Raw genomic sequence first — 8,882 nt, 5'->3', positions numbered from 1 at the left:
TCATTTCACAATCATAAAAATTACGGGTCTCAGCCCACTTTCATATTTTCCACGGCACCTCGTGCCCATATTTCTATCACCATCACATCGACAACTCACGTGTCAATAATAAAATCATCATATTTTTTTCCGGCACCTCATGCCCATATTATTTTCATAACTGCACTGATAACTCACGTATCAAAATATCAATGTATATAAGATCCGCATGATCAATTTATTTTTAATAAAGTAAGGTTAAATTTTTTTAAATCAAGTAAGAAATCAACAAAAAGATAAGTTTATTTTTGAAATCATTTGAGTGAGAAAAAATGACATTTTCATTAAAATAAAGCATCAGCTAAACTACTGATTTGGATATAGAATTTATTAAATTGAGCATATTAGAAATTTTTCTTTTATTTTAAACAACTCAATCATCAAAAATAAGTACAACCAAAAAATACAAATCCTCAAAGTCTTGTACGAAAAGTCAAGGTCAACACAATACATTAAGAAATACAAAACACTTAATATTAAGTCAAATAATACATTACGGAAAATAAAAGAATTTACAAATTACAAAAAAAAAAAAATAACCAAAGGCAAGTGCATCCATAGAAAATATCAACAAAAGGGCACTCCCGAAGTACCGCCTCGTAGTCCCAAAAGTAAATATGCAAGACAGGGAGGGGGGGATAGAGGGGGGAACTCCCGAAATACCGTTCCATAGTCCCAAAGTAAATGTGCAGGGGAATCTCCCGGAATACCGTTCTATAGTCCCAAAGTAAATGTGCAGGGAAATCTCCCGGAATACCGTTCCATAGTCCCAAAGTAAATGTGCAGGGGAATCTCCCGGAATACTGTTCCGTAGTCCCAAAGTAAATGTGCAGGGGAATCTCCCGGAATACCGTTCCCTAGTCCCAAAGTAAATATGCAGGGAAATCTCCTGGAATACCGTTCCGTAGTCCCAAAGTAAATGTGCAGGGGAATCTCCTGGAATACCGTTCTGTAGTCCCAAAGTAAATATGATTTCAACAACTGCACATCAAGTGCTCACATATCACAACTTGCCACAGAAATTAACAATACATCATTTTCCACAATAAGAAGCCCATGGCTCGACCATAATGTGTACAAAATCTTAACAAAAATATATTTCACATAAATTCAAGGTGGAAATCACACCAAATCATCAAATAGAAACAATTTCAACAAACAAGGATCTAGGCATGACAAATAGAGGATTTAATAAGTGCCAATAATTTCCAATTTAATACATAAGGGCATCTAAGGATTTTTAATCAATGAAATTCGCACATATAAACCAAGTACGTACTCGTCACCTCGCGTACATGGTTTTCAATTACATAATTTGCACATAAAACTCAATGCCTAAGGGGAAATTCGCCAACTCGAGGTTAAGCAAGACACTTACCTTTTTGAAGTTAGGCCGATATTCCAAACTCGCCTTCTTGCTTGAATTGACCTCCAGACGGCTCCAATCTTTCTTGAGCCTTTCTTACATTACTATGAGGTTCCGAAAATTCTAGCAACTTCAATCTATTTAGAAGCATAACAAAAGTGAACCATAATTAGGAAAATTTTCATGGTTTTAGCTCATTTGAGTATTTTATCAAACACTAGGTATGCAAATTTGGTTACAAGGTTCTTTTACAAGATTTCTTTCATTCCACAACCTAATCTTTACTTATTTGATGTCAACAATCTTCCTACAAATCTTATTGGTACAATCATATATACATAATACTCTTACACCCAAGAATCATACTCCCAATCACCAATCTTTTACCCTAAACTCGAAATTGAAGACTAGGGGTTGAATCTTACCTCTTTGATGAAGATCTTGTGATTAGCTTCCTTGATTCTTGAAGATTGGATGATTAGAATGTTAGGTTCCCTCCTTCTCTCTCTAAAATGCTCTTACCTCTTTCTAAAACCCTCAGAAAAATAACCCAAAATAAGCCCCAAAGCCTATTTATCAAAATGGGGTCGGGTTATGAAAATAGAAAAATTAACCCTCCGAAAGCAGGTCTGTGGTCGCATAATGGACCGCAGAATGGGTATGCGGGCCGCAAAACTGATCGCAAAATCGGTGCCGAGAACTGGGCTCTTCTGGTCCATTCTGCGACCAGTTTGCGGTCGCAGAAGCAGTTTTGCGATCGCATAACTGTTTTGCAATCGCATAATTAGTCGCAGAATTGCATTTTTCCAGCCTTTGATAATTTGGTCATAACGTCTAGTAGAAATGTCCGAATGACGAACGGTTTAAAGCGTTGGAAACTAGACATACAGACCTTTCGTTGGATAGGTAATACACTATATAACAGTTGATATAAAGAGAGGTATGCTCGTTTGGAGTTAGGTCTTGTGCGAACTCACTTGAAACTTAGTCTATTATGAAATTTCCAACTTCAACATTCGATGCCGAAACCTATCGAATCAAGTCCGATTGACCTCAAATTTGGCACACAAGTCATAAGTGACATAGCGGACCTATTCCAATTTCTAGAATTTGATTCCGACCTCGTTATCAAAAATTCAACCTTCGATCTAACTTTTCGAAAATCGTCTATTTTCCAACTTTCGCCAAAATGCGTCGAATTGTCCTACGGACTTCCAAATCCAAATCCAAATACGCGCCTAAGTACAAAATCACCATACGAAGCTATTGACATCATCAAAATTTTATTCCGAGGTCGTTTGCTCAAAAGTCAACTCTTTGGTCAACTCTTTCCATTTAAGCTTCAAAATGAGAATTTCTCTTTCAATTAAATTCTAAATCTTCCAAAAATCAAACTCGACCACACCCGCGGGTCATAATACATATTATGAAGTTGCCCGAGACCTTAAGTCATTGAACTGGGCGCTAATTCTTAAAATGACAAGTCGGGTCGTTACAATAGGTGTTGGCCTAAGTAAGTTTTGATGATTGACAAAAGAACTCATGAATGAACTAGGTCCATACACAATGTACAAGGCACGAGCATATTCAAGAACAAGGCATGCACGTGAAAGAGATAAGCATAAGTGGTTATATATGATATCTCTTGAATGAAAAGATTGAATAATTGATAAGGAGCAGATCTCCTTACTTGAAGAGAACTCTATCCTAGATAAGGGAGGAGTTAGAAGTTGAAGATAACAAGAACTCTTCCACCATAGAAGATTATAGCATTAGAACTCTAGTTAATCCCATTCTACTAACTCTATATAATCAGGATGTTCTCTTTTACAGGTACACACAAACTAAGAGCAAAATAGCAAGGCATTTTGCAAGCAATTCCTATGTGTTTCAAGTGTGCGAACATGAAGGTACATGAACCAAATAAAAGAACTAGTTCAAAGTGTCTGTCTTTTATTCTAGTTTCATAGTAGTAGGGCTTTTGAGTTGTACATTTCAGCTTTCTCTAGAAGCATTTGTACTAGGTACTCTGAGTGTATTGTTCAAGTTAGAGTTAACTTGAAGTTGTCGCAACAACCTGAGGCTGGTTTCCATAAAGTTTTAGAGGTAATCCTTAGGTTTACAAGAGTTTTGTAAACGTTGTTTTTGTCTCAGTGATTTAGTGGAGTATTGGAAAAAATCCTACTGGGAAGAAAGTCGTGGTTATTCAACTTTTGAGGTAGGTGTTTTCCACGTAAAATACTTGTGTTCTTTACTTTCTGCATTTACTATTCCACAATTGTAGTGTAAGGAACATGTAGAGAACCAGGTCCTTCTATAGTCTATGCACGCGAAAAATTGGACACCACACAAATAACCCCCCATTATGTTTGTATGGCATTGAAGTATAAAACATCAATTGGTATCAGAGCGACTTATCCTTGAAGAGGCTAACACCTTAGGAGAAGATCAAGATGAGTGCACCACATGGAAATTGGGAAGGGCAGTCCACTGCTAGGCCACCACTCTTTAATGGCCAGTACTACGCTTGGTGAAAGTCAAGAATGAGAGATCACATACAGGGAGAGGACTATGAGCTATGGGACATTGTCACTGATGGTCCACTGGCTAATTTGAAGAAAAATGCTGAAGGAGTAGATGTGCCAAAGACAAGAGCTGATTGAAATGCTGAGGATCTGAAGAAGTGGGAAAAGAATGCGAAAGACAAAAAGTGACTTGTTTGTGGACTTGGTCTAGATGAGTACAGCAGAATCCAAGGCTGTTCCACTGCTAAGCAAATTTAGGACACACTGCAAGTGGCCCATGAAGGAACAACTCAGGTGAAGAGATCTAGAGGAACTCTACTGTACTCTCAATATGAGAACTTTGCTATGAAAGATGGAGAAACCATTCAGGAGATGTACATAAAGTTCACTACATTGACAAATAAACTAAAATCTCTTGGAAGGATTATCCCTGAAGAAGAAAGAGTTGAGAAGATACTTACTAGGGTGTAAAGCCACGAAAATTTTGCCAAGGAATTTAAGGGTTCGTGCTCGCCGCGGTATGGAATTTTTGGGTTGAAGAATGCATCGAGGTGTTGGTGGAAAGGTTTTTACTGAAGGGCCAATTATGCGGCTAGATTCGCGGCCACAGATCCATTCTGTGGGCCGCATAAGCGTCGCAGAGTTGAGCATGGAGTTGTTGAATTTTGAGGGTTTTTTCGCGGTCCATTGTGCGATTGCAAACCTGTTTCGCGGTTCGTACTTCTGGCGGAGAGTTGCATGAGGAAATTTTATTGGGCGATTCTGCGGCCCATTCTGCGACCGCAGACTAGTCGCAGGCTTGTCCAGATCATCCCAGTTTTTGGGCATCATTTTCGCGGTAAATTATGCGGACCACATACCTGTTCTGTGGTCAGTTCTGCGACCGCAGACATGAGTTTGGAGGGTCTATTTTTCTATTTTTATAACTCGACCCCCATTTTGATAAATACCCTTTGGGGCTCATTTTGGGACAATTATCTGTTAATTTTAGAGAGAGGTAAGATCATTTAGAGATAGAAGGAGGAAACCTAACACTCTAGTCATCCAATCTTGCACCAACCTTCAAGCATCAAGGAAACCAATCACTAGATTATCATCTATTCGGGTAAGACCTTGTCCTAAAACCTTCATGCAATTATTGTGGGTTTAATTAGGTTATGAGGGTTAGAAATAGGTCATGCATGTGACAATAGGTTGTAATGTATGGGTTTAATGAACTAGTTTGGGTGGTTTCTTGTTGAAATTTGTTAAGGGAGGAACAAATTACAATTGTAGATCTTTGTAGTCCATTTTGCATACTAGGTGTTCGACAAAATTCCTAAGAGAGTTACACCATGTGAATCCTTCTAATTATTATCCGATTTTTGCTACCTTCTTATAGATTGTTATTGCTAGAAGTGTTGGGACGTTTTAGTAACTTAAGGATAGCTCAAACAAGGTATATTGGCTAAACTCCTCTTTTAGAATTAAACCTCACAATGGCCTTGTAAGTCCCGTGTTGCTCATTATAAATTGATTATTCCGAACAAGCCTTGTGTTAAAAGATATATGTGTTCAAATTGTATTCCAAACGTCCTTATTTGTTGAGTTACTATTTGAGAAGTTGATTAAACATGGGCTGTGCGTTAATATGGTATGATTTGAGGCGTGATTCTAATAAAAACTAGCATGTAGAATTGTGTAAGAAATCACATGTATCTAAGACCTTTAATTTGGTTAGTTGCTCAAATGTGTATCTAAAGTCTTGAATTAAAATGCCTTGTTGTTGATAATCCATAAGGATGCTTGAAAGTGGAAGGAGGGGGTTGGAGAAAGAAAGTGTGGCCACCGTACCAATAATGCCCACCGTGCCAATAATGAGAGTTATACTTGTGCCCAAACATGGCTGTTTTAACTAATGCTATGCTTTGTAAGTATTTCCAATGTGTTTTTAGCTCTTACACACACACACACACACACACACATACATATATATATATATATATATATATATATATATATATATATATATATATATATATATTCTATATGTTGATGTTTTATGGTGATCCTCGAAAGTAAAGAAAAGAAAGTGTGAAATATGAAATACGACTGTCGTGCCATGAATAAAGAATCTTGTGAATGGCCAAAAGAGCCAAGAAAATATTGTTGTTGTGAGTGGTTGAAAATACTAATGAAAGTTTATACAATGTGAAAGATGATGAAGTGAATACACTTGTAATTATACTACCTTTGTCTGCAAAAAAAATATTTTTGGGAGTATCATTAGCAAACCGAGGAATGGTGGGTCATAAGGCCCACACCCGAAACTACACATGTCGGTGTAGGGGTGGATTGTGATGGATTGTGATTATTCCTCTTATTTAGGATGATATTGATATTAGTTGTGAATTGGAAAGTCAACCCACACGGCATATGTGGGAAGGCGGCCTAGCCGATCGGGTGGAGATCGGATGCCATGTTGCGCACATAGTGGTACTACTCTTCGTAACACCTTTTTTTTTTGCATCATATGACAAACCACATTGTCCGTGGGAGATGGCCTAGCCGATCGGGCGTGATCGGACTCCGTGCTAAAAATTCGGTGGTATATCAGTGCTAATGATCTCCCAACCAAAAATATATATTACTTTCGTATTTTGAAAATTTGTCTGTTTTAACTGGGCATTTGGATATTGTTGATTGTGACTTGCTGTTTCTATGATTTTCCCTTTCTTATAATGGCATTCTATTCTGAAAGTGGATATTTAGCTTTAAATACTAGTACTATTCCATATGTACTAACGTTCGTTTTTCCAGGGGCACTGCATCTTCAATGGATGCAGGTGATTCGTTAGCAGGTAGTTTTGACCCTCATTAGCAGTTACTCTCTATTCAGTAGATTTTGGTGAGCCCTACTCTGTTCCGGACATCATGTCATCTGACGTTCTATGTTATATTTTAAGGTATAGCCGATGCCTTGTCGCCGGCACATCCATACTACTCTTCTGTTGTACTTAGAGGCTCCATAGATAGGTTGTGGGTGGTATATGATGTTGGGAATTAAACTAGTAAGTGTTGGTATTTGTGCACACATATTTTTATCATATCATTAAACTTGTTATATTTTAGAAATCATAAATGAATATCCTTTAGTGGTGGAAAATATTGTGGAACACTTGACTCTTCTCATGTCTATCACCTGTACTGGTTCTTATATTGTTAATGGAAAAGGTTGGGTAGAAGGCATCTAATAGGCTTGCTTAGCCGGGGTATCTCGGTTGAGCGCCGCTCATGCTCCCCGAGGTCGGGGCGTGAGATAGGGTCTTGCCAATTACTTGGGAAAGCAAGATCATTGCCATCGAGGAATCAAAGAATATTGCCACTCTCCCACTAGATGAATTGATTGGGAATCTCACTGCTTATGAACTTATGAGACAAACTATGAAAATGGATGTACCTAAGAAGGGAAATGAGTTTGGCACTCAGAATCACTAAAGGTTCTGATCTGAAAGATGATGAAATGTCAATGATCACTAAAGACTTTGAGAAATACCTAAGGAGAGGAAAGGGTTCTTCAAGAAGTGGAAGCTAAAGTAAGGCAAGAGCTCTGGAGAAGCAAACCAATGATGGCTGCTACAAGTGTGGAAAGAGTGATCACATGATCAAAAACTGTCCTTTGTGGAAGATTGAATGGAAGAAGGAAATAGCAGAACGAAGAAACAAGAAGAAGGAACAAGTTCATCCCAAGAAAGGCAATAACAAAGGATCAACCAAGGCTATGGTCGCTGCTTGGGGAGAAAGCTCAAATGAAAGCTCAGATGATGATGATGATGATGAATGAGCACTAATGGCTATTGGAGAATCTGTTGAAGAAACTGAGGTACAAGTGAAGGGAAGCAGCCAAATATGGTACATGGATAGTAGCTATTCTAAGCATATGACATGAAGTAAGAACCAATTCCTTTCACTTGGGGACCTTAAAGGAGGTAATGTTTCCTTTGGAAACGGAAAGAAAGGTGAGATCATTGGGGTTGGAAAGGTAGTAAGATTGATTCTCACTCTATTGAGAATGTCTACTTGATAGAAGACTGAAGTACAATCTAATATGTGTATCACAATTGTGTGATAGAGGTAACATGATAGCTTTTACCTCTACAAAATGATTTGTGATAAATGTTACTACTGATAAGATAGTTTTGCAGGGAAAAAAGAGTGAATAACATATATGTGGTGGATCTGTCCACACTTTCAGATAATGAACTCACTTACTGAAGTGTGTTGGACAATGGTCCTCTCCTTTGGAACAAGAGACTTGGACATGCCAGTCTAAGCTAACTCAACAAACTAGTCTCCAAGGACTTGGTGATAGGGTTGCCTAACATTAAGTTCAAGAAAGATAAAGTTTGTGAGGCTTGTGCAAGGGGGAAGCAGGTAAGATCCTCTTTTAAAAACAATAAAATGGTAAGTACTACCAGGACGATGAAACTGGTCCATATGGATCTATATGAACCAATAAGAACATTGCACATAGTTGGTAAGAGATATGTTATGGTGCTTGTTGACTATTACTCTAGGTTTACTTGGATACTTTTTTTACATATAAAGATGAAACATTTGACATGTTCACTTCATTTGTTAGAAAAACTCAGAAACAACTAGGTAATCTACTTGCATCAATTAGGTCTGATCATGGTACTGAATTTGAGAATGCTTAATTTGTTGAATTTTGTGATGAGCATGGCATAGATTAAAACTTTTCTACTCCTAGAACTCCACAAAAAATGGAGTAGTTGAAAGAAAGAATAGGACATTGGAGGAAATGGCTAGGACTATGCTACTTGCTAGTAAATGTCCCCAAAGCTTCTGGGCAGAATCTATGAACAATGCATGCTACATCATAAATAGGTGCATGACTAGACCTCTTGTTGAGAAGACTCTCTATGTGTTACTTAAAGGGAGAAAGCCAAATA

The sequence above is a fragment of the Nicotiana tomentosiformis genome, chromosome 10 (genome assembly GCF_000390325.3).
Source record: "Nicotiana tomentosiformis chromosome 10, ASM39032v3, whole genome shotgun sequence".
NCBI classification, from domain to species: Eukaryota; Viridiplantae; Streptophyta; class Magnoliopsida; order Solanales; family Solanaceae; genus Nicotiana; species Nicotiana tomentosiformis.
The sequence above is the reverse complement of the archived record's forward strand: the minus strand, read 5'-3'. Positions refer to the sequence as shown.